Source organism: Chiloscyllium plagiosum, chromosome 26 (genome assembly GCF_004010195.1).
Source record: "Chiloscyllium plagiosum isolate BGI_BamShark_2017 chromosome 26, ASM401019v2, whole genome shotgun sequence".
Classification (NCBI taxonomy): Eukaryota; Metazoa; Chordata; class Chondrichthyes; order Orectolobiformes; family Hemiscylliidae; genus Chiloscyllium; species Chiloscyllium plagiosum.
Genome location: NC_057735.1, coordinates 20,197,967 through 20,225,302, shown reverse-complemented (window position 1 = coordinate 20,225,302; position 27,336 = coordinate 20,197,967). Strand labels below are relative to the sequence as shown.

General features: G+C 40.2%; 1 long non-coding RNA gene across 1 annotated transcript in view; it reads left to right on the top strand.

Moving 5' to 3' along the window:
• The window catches only part of LOC122562974, an 84,642-nt gene that overhangs the window by 42,210 nt on the left and 15,096 nt on the right, over positions 1–27,336 (top strand). The gene's annotated exons all lie outside the window — the stretch shown is intronic.

Genomic DNA, 27,336 nt, shown 5'->3' with positions numbered 1-27,336 from the left:
GTTCAGTTATATTACACTGGTCTCCCTTTCAGTATCACCTGAAGTTTTTAATGTATTAAATTATGTGGTTATGCTCCTGATCTTTTGTGGTAATTAGTTCGGAGCTGGCAACGGAATTGAGTGAACCAGCAGCCGTAAAAAGGTAATTACCTGAATATCTGCAAAACTTTCTCTTCTTCCGGCAACTGCTGAGTAGATATTTGTGTCAAAAAGTGGATTTTTGTTTGAAAAATGAGCATTTAGGGTTTGAATTTGTGTTAAGAACCGTTTGAAGCAAATGACCAACAGGAGATACAGACAGAGGTTCACTGCTCTGACCTCCCTCTGAACAAAATGAAAATCCTAACATTTCATTGATTGCTTTAAAATGAAAGAGACATGCTATTGAAGTTTTTTTTCTTGTACTCCTCAGGATCATGCAAGAATGCCACATTTCAAAGGGAACAACAATTTAAAGTGCATGAGTAAGGATGCTGATTGGTTGGCAAGCTGATTCTGATTGTTTGAGATTCTGTAAGAGAGAATGTATGAAAGCACATGTTTCCCCAAGATTTTGTTTATTTCAGAAAAGGCATAATGTCTGGACATATTCCCTTTGCCTGCAGAGAACAGGTACCTCTGTACATATATATGTAGCTATGTGCAAGCTTACACTGAGAGCCTGACCGATCGGCTGTTAGTGTAATTCTTAGTACTTTGGATTACTTAGCAAGTGATAGCCATTTTTCAGAAACACATTCACCACTAGACATTATATTCTGTGTTTTTCAAGTTTCACCTGTTGAGAACAATGAATGGAAAGTTTTGCTTTACAGAATCCACCAAACATTGGGACAGACAACAAGAGGAGCTAACATCACTCTAGCACTGAGATCCCTAAATCATGTTACTCATTTGTGGAGTAGGTAAAGCATATCCTTAGTTTGAAAACCTGTGCTTGTAAAACTCAAAATGTAATGTTTAATGTATGATGTGATTCTCTGGTGCATTCTCGAGGGCACTACATCTACTAATCAGAATCAATTTGCCAACTAATTGACATGGCTTTTCCATGTATTATAAACTGTTGCTCTGCTTAGATTTTATCATTCTTCTAACAATCTTGATGAATGTAAGACCAATAGGCTTCAATACCAATTTGGTGTTGACCATTTGGATACAGAACTGATTCAAAGGTAGATGACAGAGGGTGGTGGAGGAGGGTTGTTTTTCAGACTAGAGGCCTGTGACCAGTGGAGTGCCACAAGGATCAGTGCTGGGACCACTACATTTCATCATTTATATAAATGATTTGGATGTGAACATATGAGATATAATTAATACGTTTGCAGATGACACTAAAATTGGACGTGTGGTGGACAGTGGAGAAGGTTACCTCAAAGTACAACAGGATCTTGACCAGATAGGTCAATGGGCCAAGGAGTGGAAGATGGGGTTTAACTTAGATTAATGTGAGGTGCTCCATTTTGGAAAGGCAGATCAGGGCAGGACTTATATACTTAGTGATAATGTCCTGGGGAGTGTGGCTGAACAAAGAGACCTTGGAGTGCAGGATCAAAGTTCCTTGAAAGTGGAGTCTCAGGTAGACAGGATAGTGATGAAGGTGTTTAGTCTGCTTTCCTTTATTGGTCAGAGTATTGAGTATAGGGGTTGGAATGTCATGTTGTGGCTGTACAGGATGTTGGTTAGGTCACTTTTGGAATATTGTGTGCAATTCTGATCTCCCTCCTTTAGGGAGGATGTTGTGAAACTTGAATGGGTTCAAAAAAGATTTACAAGGATGTTGCCAGGGTTGGAGGGTTTGAGCAGTAGGGAGAGGTTGAATAGGCTAGGGCTGTTTTCCTTGGAGCATCGGAGGCTGAGGGGTGACCTTATAGTGGTTTATAAAATCATAAGAGGCATGGATAGGGTAAATAGACAAGGTCTTTTCCCTGGGGTGGGGGAGTCCAGAACTAGAGTGCATAAGTTTAGGGTGAGAGGGGAAATATTTAAAAGGGACCTAAGGGGCAACATTTTCATGCAGAGGGTGATACGTATATGGAATGAGCTGCCAGAAGAAGTGGTGGAGGTTGGTACAAGTTACAATATTTAAAAAGCATCTGGATGGGTACATGAGTAGGAAAGGTTTAGAGGGATGTGGGCCAAATGCTGGCAAATAAGGCTAGATTAATTTAGGATATCTGGCCAGCATGGATAAGTTGGACCAAAGAGTCTACTTCTGTGCTGTACATCTCTATGACTATATAACCAAGCCGCATACTGAAATTCTTTACAAACAAGCGACCGTTTTATTTACTGAGAAATCAAAGTTGAGCATCAAGACTGCAAGTGCAGAATTGCAACACAGTAGAAAAAAGTAAAGGACAAAATCAGCAAGAAGTGAAGGGAGACTTACTGGAAAAATGAAAATTTTAAAAATCAAGCAAAGGAACAGATCTTCATTTGTAAAGGGTATTTTCACAACTTCAGAAGACTTTTCTAGATAGGAAAGCTGTATTGCTGTATTCAAAAATGTAAATATTAATCATATGTGTGGTAGAGTGACCAAGAATGGAAATTCAAGCAATGTTTGGTGTTCAAAGCATTTTTGCATTTGCAATGTTCTGAAATTAAGCAGTTCATGAAAGCTCCAAAGAAGATTTGCACTTATCAAGAAACTATGGACACTAAACTATCCTCTTAGTCTTCTACCCCCTCAAGTTATTAATCCAACTTTCCTCCTTTCTGGAAATAGTATTTTTTTATCGTAATGGGTCTGGTAATCACCATTGGATTGCTGCTCCTGCTTCCACTTCACTCAGCCCTGATAGCATTCCACATTTCTCGCTAAGAATTTCAGTACTGGCCTCTTCAGAAACATAGAACATACTTGAAATGGGAGTCCTTCTTTTGAGCTGGATCATTGAGGAAAGACAAGTCAGCCCCTTTGTTATTGCACGAGCTGATATATTGTTAGGTATCCACTAACATGTTGGAAAGTTTGGAATATTCCCATTAGCGAAAGAGTGTGGATGGGTGAATGAGGATATGTGTGAATTTGTGAATGCGTGTGTAAGGGTGTCGGTAGATGGGGTGGTAAAGATAAAGTGGTTGGGGAAGTCAAGAGGCAGTTGAACTGTCAGAGGGAAGTGAATGGATTGAGATAGGTAGTCAAGTAGTGGGGACTTGTCAGGTCTAGGTCCATGTCTGCAGTTATTGTCCTCCATGGTTGCCCTTGAGGAGGTAATGGTGAGCTATCTTCTTGAAATGTTGCAATCTATGATGCCATTATGGAAGAAGTGAGGATATTGTCCCAGTGACATTAAAGCAATATATTTCCAAGTCTAAAAGGTTTGATGGGGAATTTGCAGATGGTGATGTTCCCATCTATCTACTGCCTTGTCCCTCTAGATAAAGGAGTTCATGGATTTGGAAGGTGCTATCTACGGAGCCTTGGTGAATTTCTGCAGTGCATCTTGTCGATGACACACACTATTGCTACTGAGCTTTGGTGGGTGGAGAGAGTAAACATTGAAGGAAATGAATATGGTGTCAAATCAAGCTGCCTGCTTTTTCTGGGTGGTATTAAACTTTTTGAATGTTATTGGAGCTGCACACATTAGGCAAATGGGGAGTATTCTATCACACTCCTGACTTGTGCCTTGTAGATTGATTAGGAGAAAGTGAGGACTGCAGATGCTGGAGATCAGAGCTGAAAATGTGTTGCTGGAAAAGCGCAGCAGGTCAGGCAGCATCCAAGGAGCAGGAGAATCAACATTTCGGGAATGAGCCCTTCTTCAGGAATGAGGAAAGTGTGCCGAACAGACACACTTTCCTCATTCCTGAAGGATGCCTTCCTTAAAGAAGCTCTATCTCAGCCTGTTTGGCACACTTACCTCATTCCTGAAGAAGGGCTCATGCTTGAAACGTCAATTCTCCTGCTCCTTGGATACTGCCTGACCTGTTGCGCTTTTCCAGCAACACATTTTCAGCTCTGATCTCCAACATCTGCAGTCCTCACTTTCTCCTAGAAGATTTTAACCTACTGCGAATCCTCTTGCAAGGATGCCTTCCTTGAAGAAGATCTATCTTAACCTGCTTGGCACACTTTCCTCATTCCTGAAGAAGGGCTCATGCCCGAAACATCGATTCTCCTGCTCCTTGGATGCTGTCTGACCTGCTGCGCTTTTCCAGCAACACATTTTCAGCCTTGTAGATTGATGACAGGCTTTGTGAAGTCAGGGTATTAGCCTCTGACCTGCCTTTGTAGCCATTGTATTTATATGGCTAAGCAAGATAAGATATCAATTGTCAGCAACCCTAGGATATTGATAGTATTGATAGTGAGGGATTCAGTGATGATAATGCCATTGAATATGATGGGGTGATGGTTAGATTCTCCCTTATTGGAGATGGTCATTGCACAGCAGTTATGTGGCTATTATTCAGGTCTTGTGACATTTGAATGTGTACTGCTTAAGTATCTGTAGTTTTGTTAATGGTGCTGAACATTGTGTAGTCATCACTGAACATTCAGACCTTATGATGGAGGAAATGTCATTGATGAACCAGATGAAGATGGTTCAGCTGAGGACTCTACCCCAAGCTACTCCTGCAGAGACGTCCTGTAGCTGAGATGACTGGTCTTTGTGCCAAAAATTCCTGCAATCATGAACATTTCTCCTATGATTTCCATTGGCTCTAGTTTTGTTCGGGCTCCTTCATGCTACACTCAGTCAAATATGGCCTTGATGTCAAAGGCTGCCACTCTCGCCTCACCTCTGAAATTCAGCTCTTTTGTCCATGTTTGAACCAAAGTTGTAATGAGGGCAGGACCTCAGTGGAACCCAAACTGGACGTCACTGAGCAGGTTATTGCTGAGCAGGTGCTACTTAATAGCACTGTTGATGACACCTTCCATTGCTTTACTGATGATTGAGAGTAGACTGATGGGCAATAATTGGCCAGGTTGGATTTGTCCTGCTTTGTGTATGGAACATGCCTGGACAATTTGCCACATTGCTGAGTAGATGTGAGTGGCATAGCTGTACTGAAACAGCTTGGCTAGGAGTAGACTCAACCTAAAATCCAACACAGTCTGAAGTCTTCATTCAGGTTCCAGGTACGGCAAGCCAGAACAGCCAGGCACACTTCAAAACCATGTTCTGAGTGGTGAGCATAAATCCCCGAGATCCCAAAGTTCTGACCTAGCCAGTGGAGACGGGAAGGCAGGTGGTGACAGTGTATTGGGACCCTATTAGTAGGAATTCTGATTAAGAGTCTAAAATTAAAACACTGTTGTTTTTTCTGTGACAGTAAGATAATGTCTAATATTAGTAATCTCATTAATAGTATATTTAAAGTACTACTATTCTCCTGTATATTAATTGTGTTAATTTCCTTGTATCATAATTACCTTTTGTACTTTAGGTAAACACAGGGATTCTTTTGCCCTTAAACATCTGTGTACTGCCTCTGCACTCACATCCCATAAATAAGTCCAGTGTCCAAAACCAGGGGTCTGTGAGTGATTTGAGTCACTTAAAGATCAGGAACATAACTGATTGCAAAGCAGAGCCCTATACATCCACTTGGCACTCCGAGCTTAAGATTGTTGCAAGTGCCTCAACCTTATCTTTATCCCCGATGTGCTGGGTTCCCTCATTATTGAGGATGGGGTATTTGTGACTGCAGATGCTGGAAACCAGATTCTGGATTAGTGGTGCTGGAAAAGCACAGCAGTTCAGACAGCATCCGAGGAGCAGTTAAATCGACGTTTCGGGCAAAAGCCCTACATCAGGAATACAGGCAGAGTGCCTGAAGGGTGGAGAGATAAATGAGAGGAGGACGGGGGTGTGGAGAAGTAGCATAGAGTACAACAGAGTGAGTCGGGGAGGGGATGAAGGTGATAGGTCAGGGAAGAGGGTGGAGTGGATAGGTAGAAAAGAAGATAGGCAGGTCGGACAAGTCATGGGGACAGTGCTGAGCTGGAAGTTTGTAACTAGGGTGAGGTGGGAGAAGGGGAAATGAGGAAACTGTTGAAGTCCACATTGATGCCCTGGGGTTGAAGTGTTCCGAGGCGGAAGTTGAGGCGTTCTTCCTCCAGGCTTCGGGTGGTGAGAGAGTGGCGGTGAAGGAGGCCCAAGACCTCCACGTCTTCAGCAGAGTGGGAGGTGATTTGAAATGTTGGGCCACAGGGCGGTGTGGTTGATTGGTGCGGGTGTCCCAGAGATGTTCCCTAAAGCACTCTGCTAGGAGGCGCCCAGTCTCCCCAATGTAGAGGAGACCGCATTGGGTGCAACGGATACAATAAATGATATTGGTGGATGTGCAGGTAAAGCCTTGATGGATGTGGAAGGCTCCTTTAGGGCCTTGGATGGAGGTGAGGGAGGAGGTGGGGGCGCAGGTTTTGCAATTCCTGCGGTGGCAGGGGAGGGTGCCAGGATGGGAGGGTGGGTTGTAGGGAACTATCCTCCTCTGGTAAGTTGTTTGATTGTCCACCACTATTCATGACTATCTATGGCAGAATTGCAGAGTTTATTTCGAATCTATAGGTTTGATGGTGAGGTGGTGCATTCAGGGGTGGGGAAGCACAAGCAGCAACTCCTTCCCCTGAGCACGGCCTTTGCTCTCCAGGGACAAATCCTCTACAGCAGTGCAATGCAAGACAGGGTTAAGAGGTGAGGCAGAAACAGGTTGAATACAGCGGAGGAGCAGGCAATGAGGAAACCTACTCCAAAGGGAGGAAATTCCATTTCAGCAACCCCAGGCCGCTGCCTCCCTGGCCCCCGTCTCTTCCTAAGCCCAGTGATTTCAGGGGTACATATGTACGGAGGTGCTTCCTGCAGCCTGTCATAGCTAGCTGTCATATCAGCTACAAACAGGGCCCATTTGACATTATGGATCATCACTGCAACAAAATAATATCTTCTTTGGCCTAAAAGTTTCCAACAACAAAAGTATTGCAACAACTTACAAAGTGAACCCAATTTTAAATAAAAACATTTTTTTTGTGAAGATCTGTAGCTTGGGAGCTGGTTAGATTCATTGTCGGTTTGTTCACTGAGCCGGTAAGATTGTTGGCAAACATTTCATCCTCTTTCTAGGTGACACCATCAGTGCTGTGTTGCCTCCTGTGAAGCGCTGATGGAACTGTTCTGCTTTGAATTGATGTGGTTCTGTTTGAGTTGTTGCCGGTTGGAGCTGGCTCTGGTTTTCCATTGCAGTGGTTTGTATATCAGATCCAGGTCCAGATGTTTGTTGATGGAGTCTGAGGATGAGTATCATGCTTCCAGGAATTCCCTTGTTGTTCTTTGTTTGGCCTGTCCGAGTATCATTGCGTTGTCCCAATCAAACTCATGGTCCTTGTTGTCTGTGTGTATGGATACCAGGGAGAGTTGGTCATGTTGCTTGGTTACTAGTTGGTGTTCATGGATGTGGGTGGCGAGCTGTCTGCTTGTTTGTACTACATAGTGCTTAGTGCAGTCACTGCATGGGATTTTAAAAATTACGGTCGTCCTGCACATGCTAGGTAACGGGACCTTTATTCTGGTGAGCCGCTGTCTGAGTGTGCCTGACAGTTTGCATGCTGTCAAGATCCCTTGACAGGACCTGATACCCAGTATGTGCAGGACAACTGTAATTTACAAAATCCCATGCACTAAGCACTTTGTAGTACAAACAAGCAGACAGCTCGCAACCCACGTCCATGAACACCAGCTAGTAACCAAGCAACACGACCAACTTTCTCTGGTATCCATTCACACAGACAACAAGAACCATGAGTTTGATTGGGATAACACAATGATACTCGGACAGGCCAAACAAAGAACAACAAGGGAATCCCTGGAAGCATGATACTCATCCTCAGACTCCATCAACAAATACCTGGACCTGGACCCGATATACAAACCACTGCACCAAGCAACATGACCAACTCTCCCTGGTATCCATACACACAGACAACAAGGACCATGAGTTTGATTGGGACAACGCAATGATACTCGGACAGGCCAAACAAAGAACAACAAGAGAATTCCTGGAAGCATGATACTCATCCTCAGACTCCATTAACAAATACCTGGACCTGGATCTGATATACAAACCACTGCAATGGAAAACCAGAGCCAGCTCCAACCGGCAACAGCTCAAACAGAACCACATCAATTCAAAGCAGAACAGTTCCATCAGCGCTTCACAGGAGGCAACACAGCACTGATGGTGTCACCTAGAAAGAGGACGAAATGTCTGCCAACAATCTTACCGGCTCAGTGAACAAACCGACAATGAATCTAAAAACATAATTAAACCCAGGTTTCATTATTCAAATTTTTGATTGGAGTTGATGTGTTCAACCATGGAAAGACTCCTGTCATTATGAAGATGTTGAGCTTTCAAGTTTATGACATAAAAAAAATGAGTTAACCAGATGATAGTAACTATTCATAGTTACTGATAATTAAACATGTTACAAGACAGTCCTTTCAGCTGGACACAATGGGGTTGGATGGGAAAAGACGAGTGAACAGTGACAAAGATATTAGCCTATGCTCCTCAAGCTTGATTTAGAACCAAGTACAGGCAGAGGGCTCAGAGTGGGGGTGCGGCAGACAGTTAAAATGACAAGTAACAGGAAGTTTAAGCTCACATTTACTGACTGAGGCATTCAGCAAAGCAGTCACCCAATCTGTGGTCACCTCAATGTTATGGAGACTATGTTGTGATTAGAGAATACAGGTTACTCAACTGAAAGATGTACAAGTGAATCCTTTTTTTTAACCTGGAAGCATTGTTTGGAGCCTGGGACAGTGAGACAGAAGAGGTGAAAGGGCCAAGGTGCATCTTCTTCACTGGCCTGGAAAAGAGCTAAGAGACTGGTGGATGCTGTGGGGATATCTGAAGAGTACACTGGGCTCTTGCAGGGAGCATAGTCCTTTCACAACGTTGAAAGGAGAGTTGAAGGAAAAATGTGTTTATTGTCAATACGGCAAGTTGAGACATGTAGTTTCCATTATCATTGTAGATATAAAAATTTATAATGAGGTCAATGGGAGTAAATGTATTTTTTTTAATGTATGTATATGTTACACTATGCCAAAGCAGTAGAAGATCTGTATTCTAAAAAAATGTAAGCTTTAATGAATATGATGTGATCATATATAATTCTGGATAAGACATACAAATTTGAGTTGGATAGTGTGCAGATTTTATAAGACATGAACAAAGACAGGTTGCAACACAAGATGTCACAGCAAGCTTGAACAGGAAACTGAGATTAGCATGATTATCAGGGGAATAATTCTGTCAAGCAATGATTTTCTATTTTTCTCGAAAGCATGTCCATCTGCAGAGATTATCAGAGTGGTGCTGGCACCAAGGGTTCAGTGGAAAAGGCCACAAATACAATTACTTGCACTTTTAATAAGAAGTACCTGATTTTGATAGCCTCTCTTGTTGCTGAGAAAACATTTTGAGGTAGTTGAATGTGTGACAGATACCACTAGCAAGCTGCAACTGTTAGAGTCCATATTAATGAGCCAAGCTTTGGTAAATTTAACTCACATTTCATTTTCAACACAGTATATCACATCCTGTATTTGCAAATGCAAAAAGATAAGAAAAAAACGAAGGATTATATAACATATTCTATTTCAGTTTATGAAGCTAATCCTACTGGCTTAGGGATACTCACATATTATTTTTCAGTAAGCATGACAGAGCTTCTAAGCTTTTTGTTTCAATTATCATTACAAAATAAGAAAGTTCATTTTCTTCCACCTTCGGCCCCCAGCCAAGGCACATTGGATTTTTAAATCCATACCAACAGATGAAGACAGAATTGTGCCTCAAATCCTTAGGGTTTAGTGAGCTAATTGTTAAGGGTATTTTTCTCCTCATGTTATAATGCAGCAAGAGAAAAGAAAAATACTGAAAATTGGAGCTGCGTTGTCATCTGAGGGTTTCCTTGATCTGTATGGGTCAGGGTTTTTTTGATAAAACACAACAGACTCATGACCAGTCAGCAGAGAACATGGCAGTCAAACAAACAGAGCTCTTTTACTCTCTTATGCCCGAAAGCTTCATATCTTCACATTGCATCACTTAATGTCAAGATTAGCATTTTCCAGTTTATTCAGAAAAGCTATTAATACACAAGTCTTTGTGCCATTCTGCATCCAATGATAATTACAAAAAACTTTCGAACAGCTGGAGGCAAGGGTCACTAGTGAAGCAAAATAAAGCTCTCTCTCTTTATGCCTCAGTGAACATGCATCTACACCATAGAATTTTCAATCTCAGGAAACTTTGCTTCATTTATTTATTTCTACATTCAGTTCTGGTATTAATTATATGGCAATAATATTAAGATCTATGCTATTTAATTCAACTGGGTAACTCATCAGGGAGTGTAGAAAATCTAGATAAATGCAGACCAGCCTCAAGTGCAATAATGATCCAACCATTCAGATCTAATCATGCTATTAATTCTTTTTTTTATAATCTAAGAGTCTGTTGGTTCGATTCCCATAGTGGTTGAGGTTACCATGAAGATGCCACAAATCAATCTTTCCCCTCACCTAAGGTGTGGTGAATTTCAGGTTAAATCACCACCGGTTGTCTCTCTGTAATAAGAGTGGAGACTTTTATGTCCTTTGGGATAACAGCTACGATATCTTTTTATTAAGGTCTATACTGTATGAAAGCAAGGTTGAGGCAGGTTCAGTTGAAACATCCCACATTCAAAAAAGAGTTAGATTCATCTGGAAACAAAGATTGTGCAAAGTTACCGGGAGAAAGCAGGAGAATGGCCGCAAGTAATTTGCTTATTTCGAGAGTTGTTACAGATATGATGGGTTCAATTACTCCTTCTGCGCTGTAGCAATTCCCTCATCAATATTTGACACACACAGTTGATTTTGTTACTAATAGTGGGAAAAGTTTTAGATTGGACTTTAGTTGAGGTATAATATAACCAGCATCATTGCCAAAACCCTACTATAGAGGGAGATCACTAGTTGGAGAGCAGAGTGGGAAGCACCACTAACAATACGTAACGTGCTGAAAGATGCTGAGTGCTTCTGATGTATCCTTCTAAAGCCAGTAATTGTCTTTTCAGGTGGTATCAGCCTTCTGCAGACTCCTACAAGAGGATCTGCTCCCAGTGATGGTGGTGGCCATGCAGTATCAATGGCTGTCAAAGTGACCACAGGCCTTTTGCCTCTGGATCTTTACAGTTCGCGGACAAAGATTTAACTAGAATATCCTAAAAATGCATAGTTCTGCTGACTGATGGATGATTGTTCACCAGGGATGACATGTGCACTTCACCTGCGATGGGTGCCAGTCAGAATATGTAAATGTGCACTTCACCTGCAATGGTGCCAGTCAGAATATGTAAGTGCTTGGGTTTGTGTTTTTGTTTGGCTTCCCACTGCTGCACAGTTATGTCAATCCTCATTGCCCTGGTCGAACTTCATGAGCAGCAAGGACTTCCCCTCCATTAATGCACAGCTGGAATGCCACCACAGAAAGATATTTCTGCAAGTGTGCTGACAATTCCTGGGGGAATGATACAAAGCTTTCATCCCGCAAAAGTTCAAGCTCCTAACATCTTTGAACCTGCATGGGCAGCTCACTTAGGTTGGCTTTCTGTGAGAATAATTCAAGATCACTGCCTGCATAATCCTTTTGAATGTGTCACTGTTGCTGGATGCCTGGAGATCCCTTTGACCAGAAAACAGATTGAAACGGATTACATCTAATTTCTCCCACCTCTCTGGGCAGCTTCCTTCAAAGTCAATGGTAGTCACCATTACTGACCAAGAAATCTGAGCCAAAATATTCATAACATACGAGCAATCAGAAAGAAAATTTCAACAATGTACTGACAGTGAGGCATTGTTAATAAAATAAATAGATTTACGTTGTAAAAAGAAATACCGCTATCATGTTTCAAAACATTTTAAATATTTACTCTCTTTTTGAAGAGAAGTTACTTTTAATTTTACACTTGTGAAGCCAAATATATTCTCAATGAAGTTATACTCCTTTACGTATTATACAGAACACTAGTCAGTGCGAAAATTCAAACAGATCAGATGCAGATACTGTGTTCCTAAGGCAGTTTGTCATACAGTTTGACAATTTCTGAGATGGGGAAGAATATTCTGTAGCAATGCAATACATGGTATAAAGCACAATTTCTGTGAGCCAGCCATATAGACTCATGCAATTGTTTTAACCTGGCGGAGTGAGATCTGTCCTATTTGAATACCCTTTGACAACTGCAAAGATCATATTTGGGAGGAAAAAACACTTTCATGCTTGTTTCCTAAACAGTGAATCCCTTAAGTCTTATTAAAAATACAAAACTGAGACAAATAGTACTCAATTTACTCAGTACAATTTCTGAAAAATAAGCAATAGGTTTCAGTTATCTGTTACCAAATCAGTCAAGGTGTTTGAATATCTGGACCTCTCTTGGCTGTGAACAATGGAAGATATTTTACAAAGTGCCATTGATACCAGCAACCTGTCAGATTTCTTTTGAAAACAGATTGCTGTGCAGTAGACAGGTAGAATAGGCTAGACCAAGGTTGAATGTAACAATTATGTTAACATTATATTGTTGGAGATTATTTGCAGGTGTCAGCGATTTCTTTGAAGTGATGAGCTGTGTGCCCAAACAGCTTCCATGATTTACTTTATTCCTGTCATTCATTTGATGTAAATCAGCTTTCTGCCAAAATCCAGAAAGTTCATAGTGAGTAATGAATCAAAATTATTACTCACCAGTCTTTTAGTCTTAACAAAATTACTTCAGACTGTATGTAATGATACTCTGTAAAGGAAAAGGAGATGCAGTTGCAAAAGGTCCCTCAGCTTAAAAGGAAAGGTATTTTATTAAAAGATTTCAGCAAAGTTATTGTCCAAGGCTATGTTGATTCCAGTTGATAGATGAATGATTTAGATCTCCCTCAAACAAAAAAAATCAAACCAGTGTGATTACTTTATTGCTCTACTTATTCCAAAACTAAAAGAGAAATACTATCCTTTTATCAGGTAAAGAATTTACATATATAATTAACATCTAACTAAACTTTTTCATTATTTTAGTAGCAGAAGATCATGGACTTTCTACAAATTTCTACAATATTAACACTGAAAATGATTTGGTTTTTAAAATATTTGATGTAGATAATAGGAAATTCATTTTATTGGGAAGTCATCAAATGATGTAGATATTAAAAATGTGTTTGTCTACACTTTCTGTCCACGAACTTGTACTTCATGTTATAGTTTTATGTGAACTTCTCATTATAAATTTTAAAAATTCACATTTACAATTTAAACTGCCTATAAATTTATCACAATGCAGCTATATCTTCACACCTTTTGAGACATTGAATCATCTCAGTTCCACGTCTCCAGCTCCATTAAGCCCATCTTATTGCCAAATTGGTATTTAACTATAAATAGTTGATGTCTCAAGCCTATCAGCTAAATTGGGGACTTTACATATTTTGGTAAAATGTTTAACTTTTGTGATGACTGTGGGAATAGCAGGGCATGATTTCCATTGTACTAGCCCAATGAAATGTGACAGTGCTTCTCAACTTTTCAACAAGTGCATTTTGAAAAAAAAGACATTCATTCAATCTCGAATCTTGCATCTACAAATTGCTTCCATTATTACGATCTAGAATGCACTATCTGAACAAGATGTGGAAGCAAATTCACAAGGGAATTGGCTATTTATTCAGAGAGGAAAACATTGCAAGACTATAGGTGAAGAGCAGAGGAGTGAGATGAATTAGATTGTCTGTTCAAAGGGCTGGCATGAACAAATAGAGCAAAATGTTCTCATTCTGAGCTGCATCCTATAATTCAACTTTTCTACTTTTATTAATACTTATTTGAGTTTTCATATGGATTATTAACCTTGCTCACTTGAAAGCTACAGTTGTGTCTTAACTCTGCGGAGTCTAAATACAAAGCTAAGCTATGACTCCTACTCTTTCAATCATTGTGACTTTCAGAATTTTAAGTGATTTTACCTGATATGTGACAGTAAATATAACAAAAAGTTGAAACTCAGCAACTTTGGAATTAGATGGCATAAGTGTAAATTATTAAGTGATGCTCTTCTGTAAATTCATGGATTAACAGAGAATGATTAATTTCACTAGGTATTGCTTTGCTATTAATCCTTGTTCAGACTTGGTAAAGTGTTATTGTTAGGTTAGGAGGAGCAAATTGATTCTTTTCCCACTCTTCCACTGATCATAGCAAAGTTAAAAATGGAGGAGATATTGTGTGTAAATGTTTTGCATGTATTTTTTTCATAAGCCAGTAAAGAACTTGTATATTTTAAGCGAAATTTGTCCAAGCAAAGATGCAAAAACTATTGAAAAAAGATATGTACTGTACACACAATTAGCTTTCTTTAGAAATAAGATACAAATGTACAACCTCTAATCTGTAAAATAAAATGTCAAACTCTGGAGAATATTCTCTTAAATATATTTTGGAAAAGTGGATTAAATTAAAAGAAAAGGGATTATTCACAGATTGTCCCAAATGGCTATAGCTGAAGTCATTTTGCGGAAGAGTTATTCGTACAGGGATATCAGTATGGGGGGGCTGAATTATTTTTCATCTGGAGACTATTGTCCAGTTTAGAGGTAAGGGTATTCACTGGTAACTACACAATATTCAGGATCATTTGTGACTCCTCAGACCAAGTCCATGTCTATGTCAGCTAGACCTGGACAATATCCAGGCTTAGGCTAACAAGTAGCAAGTAACTTTCAGGCCACACAATCCCTGGAAATGACCATCTCCAACAAGAGACAATCCATCCATTTGATATTCAATGATATTACTTTCGCTGAATTCCCTACTGTCAACATCCTGAGGGTTACCATTGTCCAGAAACTGAATTGAATCAGCTATATATGCCCTGTGGTTACAAGACCAGGTAAGAGACTAAACATTCCAAGACAATATCCCAGATCCTGCCTCCCAATGCCTGTCCACCATATATAAGGCATAGAGACATAGTAGAGGTGTACAGCATAGAAACAAACTCTTTAGTCCAACTCATCTGTGCCGACTACATATCCTAACCTAATCCAGTCCCATTTGCCAGCATCCGGCCCATATCCCTCTAAATTCTTCCTATTCATACACCCACCCAAATGTCTTTTCAATGTTGTAATTGTACCAGCCTCCACCGTTCACTCTGGCAGCTCATTCCATACATGCACCACCTTTAGGTTCCTTTCAAATTTTTCCCCTCTCACCCTAAAACTATTCCCTCTGGTTCTGGACTCCTTCATCCCAGAGAAAATACCTTTTAATAAACCCTGTCCGTGCCCCTCATGATTTTATAAACCTCTTTAAGGTCACCCCTCAGCCTCCAACGCTCCAAGGAAAACAACCCCAGCCCATTTAGCCTCTCCCTATAGCTCAAATCCTCCAACCCTAGTAACATCCTTGTCTGAACCCTTTCAAGTTTCGCAACATCCTTCCGATAGGAAGGAGACCAGAATTGCATGTAATATTCCAAAAGTGGCAGAACCAATATCCTATGCAGTCACAACATGACGTCCCAACTCCCACACTCATTGCTCTGACCAATAAAAAAAAAGCATACCAAATGCCTTCTTAACTATCCTATCTACCTGCGACTCAATTTCAAGGAACTATGAACTTGCACTCCAAGGTCTCTTTGGTCAGCAATACTACCCAGGACCTCACCATTAAGTATATAAGTCCTGCACTGATTTGCCTTTCCAAAATGCAGCACCTCGCATTTATCTAAATTAAACAACCATCTACCTACTCAAATTAGTACAGGTTTACAAGTCGCCACTTATGATGCCATCTTAGGTACAAGGTAGAGATTCTTCAGTACAAGTTCTTACAAAAAAAAATTAGAATATGTTTAACTTAGCATTTGTTTTTATTATCCTCCTCAGATTTAACTGTTAAGTGGTTCTTCTTTGACTCAAGAAAGTCAGTTATTGCTCACAGCAAAATAGTTAACTACTTTATAAATCAGAGAGAGGTACAACATTAACTTAAACCTTTATGACCAACTGAGATGGTTGAACAGAGGGATGACAATTTACCCATTCTCATATGAGTCATCGAGTCATAGAGATGTACAGCATGGAAACAGATCCTTTGGTCCAACCCATCCATGCCGACCAGATATCCCAAACCAATCTAGTCCCACCTGCCAGCACCCAGCCCATATCCCTCCAAACCCTTCCTATTCATATACCAATCCAAATGCCTTTTAAATTTTGCAATTGTATCAGCCTCCACCACTTTCTCTGGCAGCTCATTCCATTCACGTACCACTCTCTGTGTGAAAAAGATGCCCCTTAGGTCTCTTTTATATCTTTTCCCTCTTACCCTAAACCTATGCCCTCTAGTTCTGGACTCCCCCACCCCAGGGAAAAGACTTTGTCTATTTATCATATTCATGCCCCTCATGATTTTGTAAACCCCTATAAGGTCACGCCTCAACCTCCAACACTCCAGGGAAAACAGCCCCAGCCTGTTCAGCCTCTCCCTATAGCTCAAATCCTCCAACACTGGCAACATCCTTGTAAATCTTTTCTGAACTCTTTCAAGTTTCACAACATCTTTCTGATAGGAAGGAGACCAGAATTACACGCAATCCAAATCATTTATGTAAATGATAAAAAGTAGTGGACTCAACATCGATCCTTGTGGCACTCCAGTGGTCACAGGCCTCCAGTCTGAAAAACAATGCTCCACCACCACCCTCTGTATTCTACCTTTGAGCCAGTTCTGTATCCAAATGGCTACTTCTCCCTGTATTCCATGGTTGTTAAAAAATGCAGAGTTTGGAAGTGACACTTTTATTCTGTTTTTGTTTGTTCCATTGGCAATATTAACCACCAGTCAAGTTCAAATGTATAATAATACAAGTCATTAACAGGAAATAAAATCACTGTACCCTGAAAATCAGTGACATGAAACACTGTGAAACATTGATTCAGGTTGGTGAGAATACTCTCCACTTAGCTGGATGAGTGCAGGTTTGACAATACTCAAGAAGCTTAACACCATCCACCAAAAGGATGGTTCGGTGGTTAGCATTGTGGCCTCAGAGCGCCAGGGACCCAAATTTGATTCCTGCCTCAGGCAGCTGTCTGTGTGGTGTTTGCATATTCTCATTGCGTCTGCGTGGGATTTCTTTGGGTGCTTGGGTTTCTTTCCCACAGTTCATAGTATCCAGGGATGGATAGGCTAGGTGGATTAGCCATAATAAATGCAGGATTGCAGGGATAAGGCGGAGAGCTAGCTCTGGGTGGGATGCTCTTCGATGGGCCAGTGTGGACTCGATGGGCTAAATGGCCTCTTTCCAAATGTAGGGATTCTATAAAGTAATTTGCTTGATTTGCACTCCAGCCCACACCTTCAACATTCACTCAATTCACCACCAATGCACTGTCGCGTCATTGTGTTATTCACCAAGGCTACTGCAACAACACATTCCAAACACAACAATATTTACCATTAGAAGGACAAGGCGAATCGATGCAACAGAAAGTACCACTTGCAGGTCCCCTTCCAGTCACACACCATTTTGACTCAGAACAATTTCCTTCACTATTGCTTGATGAAAATCCTGAAACTCCCTTCCTAAAGGCACTGTCAAAGACTGCAGCAGTTGAAAGGCCAGCTCATCACCAGCTTCTCCGGGGCAATTAGGGAAATAGCAATAAAGGTTGGCCTAGTCAGCAACATCCCCATCACCTGAGCAAAAACACAAACAGTGATATACATTCTGGATTTTACTTTGAGCTGCTGGAGGAAATGGTGGACACAAAAATAACCCTGCAGGTTCTGGAATCCAAAGTAGACAGGTAGAAGGATGGAAGAGCCCAGCGAGGTAGGCAGCATTAGGAGGTGGAGAAGTCGATGTTTCGGGTATAACCCTTCCTCTAGTAGAGACAGGTACAATCACAACATTTAAAAGGCATCTGGATGGATATATGAATAGGAAGGGTTTAGAAAGATATGGCTCAAAGGCTGGCAAATTGGACTGAGTCAGATTGAGATATCTGGTCAGCATGGATGAATTTGGCTGAAGAGTCTGTTTATGTGCTATATGACTCCGTGACTCTGACTCTCAGGCAGAAGCAATGAAAATATCTCCCTTTAGAAACAATCCACTTGACATAGTGAGGTTTTCCAGTCGGTTTACAATTGAAAAACTTTGATGAGATTGTTTCACTGAAAGGGAAAAGAGGGAAAGAGAGCAAAGGGCTGTTGCTCTGGAGAAAAGTTATCTCCAACTATCTTTGTTAGAAACAACTAGCTTTAATACCCAAACAAACTCGGTATTACGATCTCTCTCTGAAGTACTGAGATTCAGTGACTCCAGTTGAGCAGACTGTGTTGTTTGTAAATGTAACATTTTTCCCTGCTGCGGGTTTTTTCCCTGTTCTTTGTAAAGTGTTCTTTCCAAGAGTCCAAGAAACGGATATCTTAAATATTTCAGATAACAGATGTTCATAACAACAGCTAAAAGCTGTTTAGTTCTAGGTAAAAACAATTTGTGAAAAATAATTAAGATTAACTACAATGTGCATGAAAATACCCTTTCTGCCCCTGTTCCACAGACTTTAATAGCATCACCCAAATGTTTGAAAAATATTGAAAAAAGCAGAAGAGGATTAGACGTATCTCACAAAAAAATATGATCGCACAAAGCTGGCCAGACATGCTCAAGTATGTTGTTGAATACCAATTTATTGATTGACTGTTGGTCCACAACCTAGCTTCCAAATTGAAAGGAAGACAGAACTGATGACCAAAAATCTTCCCCAAGTTTCAGCACAGGACATACATTAAATTATCCATGCATAACATTATACCAGTATAGAACAAAATATATCCAGGTTTATCTTAACATCAATAGCACTAGCTGCATGATGAACAGTTGAGGTACACCTTCTCAAGGATGATCTCAGAAGAGGCTTTGTGAATCCTGCCTCCTTGAAAACAAATAAATCCTGAATCATGATGCATCTTTAGTGCTCAGATGCTTAATCTGTTTCTGCAGCACTATTTGACCTTTTCAGAATCACATACCTTCATACATTCATCGACTTGTTTAAAGCTGAAGAAGAAATTTCAACAGAAGAGGCTTCATGTTTAATTATTGTTAAATACATTGTTAAATTTTGATTTAATATTCAAGTAACCTTGACATTTATGAAGATGTTTGTAAAGCTATTTATTAGCAATCCGAATTAAATATTTTGCAGCATGAACTCACTTTGCTGCCCTGTGTATCTTTTAAAGGTGAATTAACCCAATGGAAAAATAATATTGATGAACTTTTTTCATTTACTTCTAACCTTGCATGTTTTTGTTTCTTGAAATTTATGGTCCAAGTGATCACATCTTTTAATGTGAGGGTCAAGTGATTAAATTTGTCAAATTGCAAATCGGGGAAAAAAATAAATTGAGTTCTATCACCAAATTTGGTAACTGGAAAAAAGTGTATTTAATCACTGAAGATAATTGAGATTCATAAGACTGATGTCCAACATTAAAGGAGAAAGTGTGGGTGTTTCTAGCTTTTTGAACTTTAAAGTCTTGTAGCCTTGCTCAGAAAGGACCTGTCATTTCCTCAACCTGGTATAGATTAACATGAGTTGTTGCTTGATATGCAGAAAGGTTGTCAACCTAAACTATAAGAATATAAATTAGGAGCAGGAGTACACCATTAGGCCCCTCAAGTCTGCCCCACCATTCAGCAAGATCATGGCCAAAAGTCATACGACACCGTGTTATAGTCCAACTGGTTTATTTGAAACCACAAGCTTTTGGAGCCCCGTTTCTTCCTAATGCAGCTGCCTGAGGAAGGGGCAGGGCTCCAAAAACTTGCCGTTTCAAATAAACCTTTTTGGACTATAACCCAGTGTTGTGTGACGTTTGAATTTGTCCACCCTAGTCTAACACTGGCACCTCCACATCACAATGAGATCATGGCTGACCTGGCCCAGGCCTCAACCCCTCTTACATGCCAGCTCACCATAGCCATCAAATTCGTGATATTTCAAAACTGCATCCATCCCTATTCAAGGATTTTCAGTGATTCTGTCTCCTCAACTTTCTGTTGTAGAGAATTTTGGACATTCGCTACTTTCTGGGAGAAGAAATGAGTATCTCATTACACAGTAACTATGCCCCCTTGTTCAAGATTCCCATCCTTTCTACAGTTACTCTGTCAGGCCCCCTCAGAATCTTGTATGTTTCAATAAGATCACCTCTCATTCTTCTAAACTCTCATGAATAAAGGCCTGTTCAGTACTCTTGATTATTTACCCTTTACATCCCAGGAAACAGCTGAGCGAATCCCTTTTGAACTGTCTCCAAAGCCACTATATCCTTTCTCAAATACAGAGACACAAACTGTACAGAGTATTCCAGATGTCTCTGTAATAGCTATCAAGTTGTATTATGCATTTCTAATTGTGCCATCAACTCATTTATCTTGTTACAAATGCTGTGAGCTTGCAAATAAAGAGCCTTAGCCTTTGACTTTTTACCAATATTACTTACTCTAACTTCTATTTGCTGCTTAATCTTCTACCTATATTTTCTACCTCTTCTGTCAAACTGATTATTATTCACTTCTTACTACCCTGTGTGTCTGTTCACTTGCTTCTTTTTGATTTTTTAAACTTCCCTACCCTCCTCCGCTCCTCCCACCTCCACCCCCCACACCCGCCATCCCCCAGCAAATTAGTTTGAATCCCGATCTACAAACCCTAGTTACAGAATTCACCAGGACACAGCATAGTTCAAATGAAGCATCCCAGTACTCTAGCTCTTTCTGTCCAGTGCCTCCCAGTCACACTGCCCCGTTTAGGCTGCATGTTAGTAGGGTGCATTAATAACCAGCACGCAGAATTTCAGAACTCAAAGCAATATGTAACATACTAACAATATAGACTGTAACACAATAAAATTAATACACATGAACTTTATCTCGAACTCTGTCACTGTTTTATGATGCAGAAAATGAAAGCATCAGTTGCCTAAAAGCCAAGCAAAGTTCACTGAGGCTTGAGATATTCCCTTCAAATCACTTCAGTCGATGCCTGGAGGAAGTTGAAGTAAGCATAAAGAATACTTTGACTGCGAAGGGTGGTGCATGAATAACATATTATTTTATGAAGCTTTATAAGAATTACTCTCAGCCAATTATCATTTATATGTCCCTCATATTTCAGACTATAAATGCCTCAGATACAATGTTGTTTCTCTCTCGTCTTCATTCTGAGCTTGTATTTCCCTTGTGCACTCCTCTTCTTCCATGGCCAAGGAACTGATTCTATACTGGCAAAGCCATTAACCAAGATACTTGGCACTGAATGTTTGGTGCAATCTTTGTGCAGATGAAATATCCTGTTTTCTCCTCCTCCTCCAGTTAAACTAAAATGTACTTGCTAATGATCAGTATGTACAGATTCTCTAACACAGTCTGTTTGGAGTTATTCATTTCTATTAGCCCTGTGTTGGTCATTCCAAATCTTTGTATTTGATTAACTCAGCATTTTTGATCTCTTAGAAAACATTGCCATCTGGAATCAACCTTGGAATAAAGCCTTTTGCAAAAATAACACTACAACGATAAAGCATATGTGTTTCTATAAGAGATCCTTAACATATGGAATCTCTATTTCTTGCTGCCAAGTGGTAGGGATCTTTCAGTTGTAAAATGTTTGACTTTTCCCTTTGATTCTAGATGGACTTTCTGTAGTTTGATATTGATCCTGGCTTCCACACTGAACTGTGCAAAACGAGATACCTTCATTGATTATTCTGCAGAAAGTGCAAAGTAACTGGAACTGTTCAAAGCAAATGCTTTGCATTCAAATTATTGATTAAGGAATAAACAACTGCTGTTGACCCTGTCTAAAGTACTTGGTGAAAAACTATTATTAATCCTGGTTTAATAGATGTTGCACTATAAACTCCAGAGTGCAGCACCAAGATTTCTTAGATTAATAAAATACAAAGAACCATTTAGCAAATATGATCAGTGATGAATGTATTGGCTTTGAAAGAGATTTAAAACAAGTTGAACCATTGTAAAATGTGAGACAGGCACTCATGAGAAGAAGCCTTCAATTTTTTCACTGCTTAACTCAGAGGAACCAGATAAAGCACTGTATAAAATATTTATAACATGCAGTGCTTTAAATGATAAACAAATGAACTGCTTATCATTGAGGCATTGGCAATTTAATTTTAGGTGTGCTTTCTTTTATCATATTGTTCCAACATACTTGTTAATGTGTCACAGAGCATGCTCTTCCACGTTCAGGAATAAACATTCAGATAAATCACTGCTGACCCAGCAGAGAACCATAAGTGAACAACCCACTGTTTGGAGAAAGGACTGCAACGCAATAGTGCTAATTTCCTATCCCTACTCCCTTACTCAGTGCATGGAATCATTGTCCCATTAGTAAGATGCTTATGTATGAACAAACAAGAAAAGTAAGCTAATACGGCACAATGGAAGTCAATTTGGCCACATAAGTTATGTTGGCTTTTTTTAAATGGCTATCCAATTAGTCCATCCCTCCCTCAAACTTGCCTCATATTCCTGCAAAGTTTTATCTATCAAGTATTTTCACGATTTCTTTTTTGCAGGTTATTATCTGTATCAACCATTCTATCTAGATGAAATTTCAAATCTCAACAACACTGCCTATGTGAAATTTCCTCAGATTACCTGTGGTTCTTTTGTTTAAACACCTTAGCTTTATGACTTTTGATTATCAACACTTTTAATAAGTATCTTTTTAGTCTGGTTATGATCTGGATGTGAATATAAGAGGTATGGTTAATAAGTTTGCAGGTGACATCAAAATTGGTTGTGTAGTGGACAGCGAAGAAGGTTATCTCAGAGTATCATGGGACTTTGATCAGATGGGCTGAGGAGTGGCAGATGGAGTTTAATTTAGATAAGTATGGGGTGTTGCATTTTGGTAAGGCAAATCAGGGCAGGATATGTACACTTAATGTTAGGGTCTTGTGGAGCGTTGCTGAACCAGGAGACCTGAGGGCACAGGTTCATAATTGCCTGAAAATGGAGTTGCAAGTTGACAAGGTAGTGAAGAAGGCATTTGTTATGCTTGCCTTTATTGGTCAGTGCATTGATATAGGGGTTGGGATGTCATGTTGCAGCTGTCCACGACATTGATACAACTCTGTGACTCTATGATTGTTATATCTGGAAACTTTGCATGGTCTAAAATGGTTTTAAGTAAGAATAAATATTGCCCTAAAATATCTGACATGATCGCCTGACCACAGATTGAGGCAAATCCAGCAGAACTCTAAGGGATAAACAACACTATCTGTACTGAAAATAAGGATTTAACTAAAGACATCAAAATATCAAAACATAGAAACATAAAAAATAGGTCCTGAGGTACCTATTTCTCATTTGGCCCTTCAAACCTGCACCACCAGTCAATATGATCATGGTCAATCATGCGATTTCAGTATCGCACTCCTGCTTTCTGTCCATGCCCCACTCCTTTTAGCTGCAAGGGCCACCTCCAGCTTCCTCTTTAATATATCTAATGAACTGGCCCCATCAGCTTTCTGTGGGAAAGAATTCCACAGGTTCACAACTCTGAGTGAAGAAATTCTTCCTCAGATCAGTCTTAAATGGTTTACCCCTTGTTCTTAAACTGTGATCCCTAATTCTGCACTTCACTAACATCAGGAACATTTTTCCCTCATCTAGCCTGTCCAAGTCCCATTAAAATTTTATATGTTCCTATGAGATTACCCCTTATTCTTCTAAAGCCCAGTCAATCCAGTCTATCCTCATGTGTCAGTCATACCATCCAAGGAATCAGTCTGGTGAACCTTTGCTGAACTCCCTTAATAGCAAGAATGTCCTTCCTCAGACGAGGAAACCAAAACTGCACACAATATTCACGGTGTGGTCTCACTAAGGCCCTGTATAACTGCAGCAAGATATCCCTACTCCTATATTCAAATCCTCTCGCTATGAAGGCCAACATGCCAATAGCATTCCTCCAATCCTATACCTGCATGCCAACCTCTAGCAACTGTTCCACCATGACACCCAGGTCTCATTGCACCGCACCTTTTTCTAAACTGCCACCATTCAGATAATAGTCTGCCTTTCTGTTTTTGCCACCAGAGTAGGTAACGTCACATTTATGCACATTATATGGCATTTGTCAAGTGTTTGTCAACTGAACCTGTCTGTCCAAGTCACCCTGCAGATTCTTAGTGTCCTCCTCACAGTACACACAGCCACCCAGCTTAGTGCCATCTGCAAATTTGGAGATTTTGTGTTCAATTTCTTAATCCAAATTGTTAATGTATATTGTGAACAGCTGGGGTCCCAGCACTGAACCCTGTGGTATCCCACTCATCACTGCCTGCCACTCTGAAAAGGACCCGTTTATTTCAACTCTGTTTTCTTCTGTCAACCAGTTCTCTATCCTTGTCAATACATTACCTCTGATACAATGAGATATAATTTTACTTATTTATCTCTTGTATTGAACATTGTCAAAAGCCTTTTGAAAGTTCAGATATACAACATTCGCTGATTCACCCTTGTCTACTTATCACATCCTCACAAAATTCCAAAAGATTTGTGAAGCATGATTTCCCTTTAGTGAATCCATGATGACTAGTACCAATTCTGTCACCACTTTCTAAATGCTCAATTATTACATCCTTAATAATTGTCTCCAGCATTTTCTCTACTATTGATGTCAGGCTAACCAACCTAACATTGCCTGCTTTCTCTCCTCCTCCTTTTTTAAAATGTAGGGTTACATTAGCTACCCTCCAGTCTATTGGAACTCTTCCAGAGTCTATAAAATGGTGGAAAATGATCACCAATGCATTTGCTATTTCTAGGACTACTTCCTTAAGTACTCTGGGATGCAGAGCATCAGGCTCTGGTGACTTATCAGGTTTTAATTTCACCAATACCATTTCCTAACTAAGAAGGATTGCATTCAGCCCCTCCTTCATGCTTGACCCTCTGTCCCCTCACATTTCCAGAAAGCTATTTGTGTCCTTCTTGGTGAAAACAGATCCAAAGCATTTGTTCAACTGGTCTTCCATCCCTTTATTCTCCATTATGAATTCACCTAATTCTAGCTACAAGGGACCTACATTTGTCTTTACCAGCGTTTTTCTCCTCACATGTTTGTAGAACTTTTGCAGTCAGTTTTTATGTTTCCCACAAGTTACTCTTATATTCTATTTTCCCCTTCCAAATTAAACCCTTTGTCCTCCTCTGTTGAATTGTAAATTTCTCCCAGTCCTCAGGTTTGCTGTTTTTTCTGCCCAATTTATATGCCTCCTCTTTGGCTGTAACGCTATCCTGATTTTCCTTATTAGTCATGGTTGAGCCACCTTCCCTGGTTTACTCTTATGCCAGGCAGGATGTACAATTGTTGAAGTTCATCCATCTGTTCATTTATTGTCTGCCATTGCCTATCCAACATCAACCCCTTAAGTATCCTTGGTCAGCTTATTCTAGCCGCGGCATGTCTCATACCATCAAAATGATCTTTCTTTAAGTTCAGGACGCTAGCTTCAGGTTTAACTGTGTCACTCTCCATCTTAATGAAGAATTCTAACATATTATGGTCATTCTTCCCCAAAGGATCAGCACCACAAGGTTGCTAATTAATCCAAAGCTGAAAAATGTGTTGCTGGAAAAGCGCAGCAGGTCAGGCAGCATTCAAGGAGCAGGAGAATCGACGTTTCGGGCATAAGCCCTCCTTCAGGAATTTCTGAAGAAGGGCTTATGCCCGAAACGTCGATTCTCCTGCTCCTTGGATGCTGCCTGACCTGCTGCGCTTTTCCAGCAACACATTTTTCAGCTCTGATCTCCAGCATCTGCAGTCCTCACTTTCTCCTTGCTAATTAATCCACTCTCATTACACAATATCCAGTCCAGCAAGGCTTGCTCTCTGGTTGGTTGCTCAACATATTGGTTGAAGAAATTATCCCTCATATATTGCAGAAAATCCTCCTCCATCACATTGCTACCAGTTTGGCTAGTCGATTAAATATGCAAATTGAGTCACCCATAATAACTGCTGTACCCTAACTGCACACATCTCTAACTTCTTGTTTGATGCCATCCCAATCTCACAATTATTGTTTGGTGGACTGTACACAACTCCCACTAGTGTATTTTTCCCTTTGTGGTTGCACAGCTCCACCCATACAAATTCCACAATGTCTAGACTAACATGTTTCTTTACGATTTGGAGATGCTGGTGTTGGACTGGGGTGTACAAAGTTAAAAATCACACAACACCAGGTTATAGTCCAACAGGTTTAATTGGAAGCACACTAGCTTTCGGAGTGATGCTCCTTCATCAGGTGGTTGTCACCTGACAATCACCTGATGAAGGAGCATCGCTCCGAAAGCTAGTATGCTTCCAATTAAACCTGTTGGACTATAACCTGGCGTTGTGTGATTTTTAACTATGTTTCTTTACAATTGTGATAATATCTCTTTAACCAGCAATGCTACCCTACCTCCATTTCCTTTCCATCTATCTTTCCTGAAAATTGATTATCCCTGGATGTTGAGTTCTTGGAAGTTGGTCACCCTAGAGCCAGGTCTCTGTGATCCCAATTACATCATATCCATTAATAACTGTTTGTGCAGTTAATTCATCCACTTTATTACAAATGCTTCTCACATTGAGACATGGCTTTCAAGCTTGTTTTTGTTTTACCCTTATTGCCCTTATGATGTAATGTGACCCTTTATGATTTTTGTCTTTGGTTTCTCTGCCTTCCACTTGCACTTTTCCCCTTACTGTCCCTTGTTTCTGTCCCCACTTTACTTCCCTCTGACATTCTGCATTGACTCCCATTCCCCTGTCATATTAGTTTAAACCCTCCCCAACAGCATTCACAAAAACTCCCCCACGACATTGGTTCCAGTCCTGCCCACATTCACATCACCCAGTTTGTACTGATCCCAACTCCCCTAGAATCGATTCCAATATCCCAGGAATTTGAATCCTTCCCTCTTGTACCATCCTTCAAGCCACGTATTCATCTTAGCTATCCTGCCAGTTTCTACACTGACTAGCATGTGGCACAAGTATCAATCCTGAGCTTACATTTGATGTCCTACTTTTTAGTTTAACTTCTAACTCCCTAAATTCAGCTTGTAGGATCTTGTCCTTTTTTTATGTGACTATATGCACCATGACAGCTGGCTGTTTACCCTTTCTCTCCAGAATGTCCTGC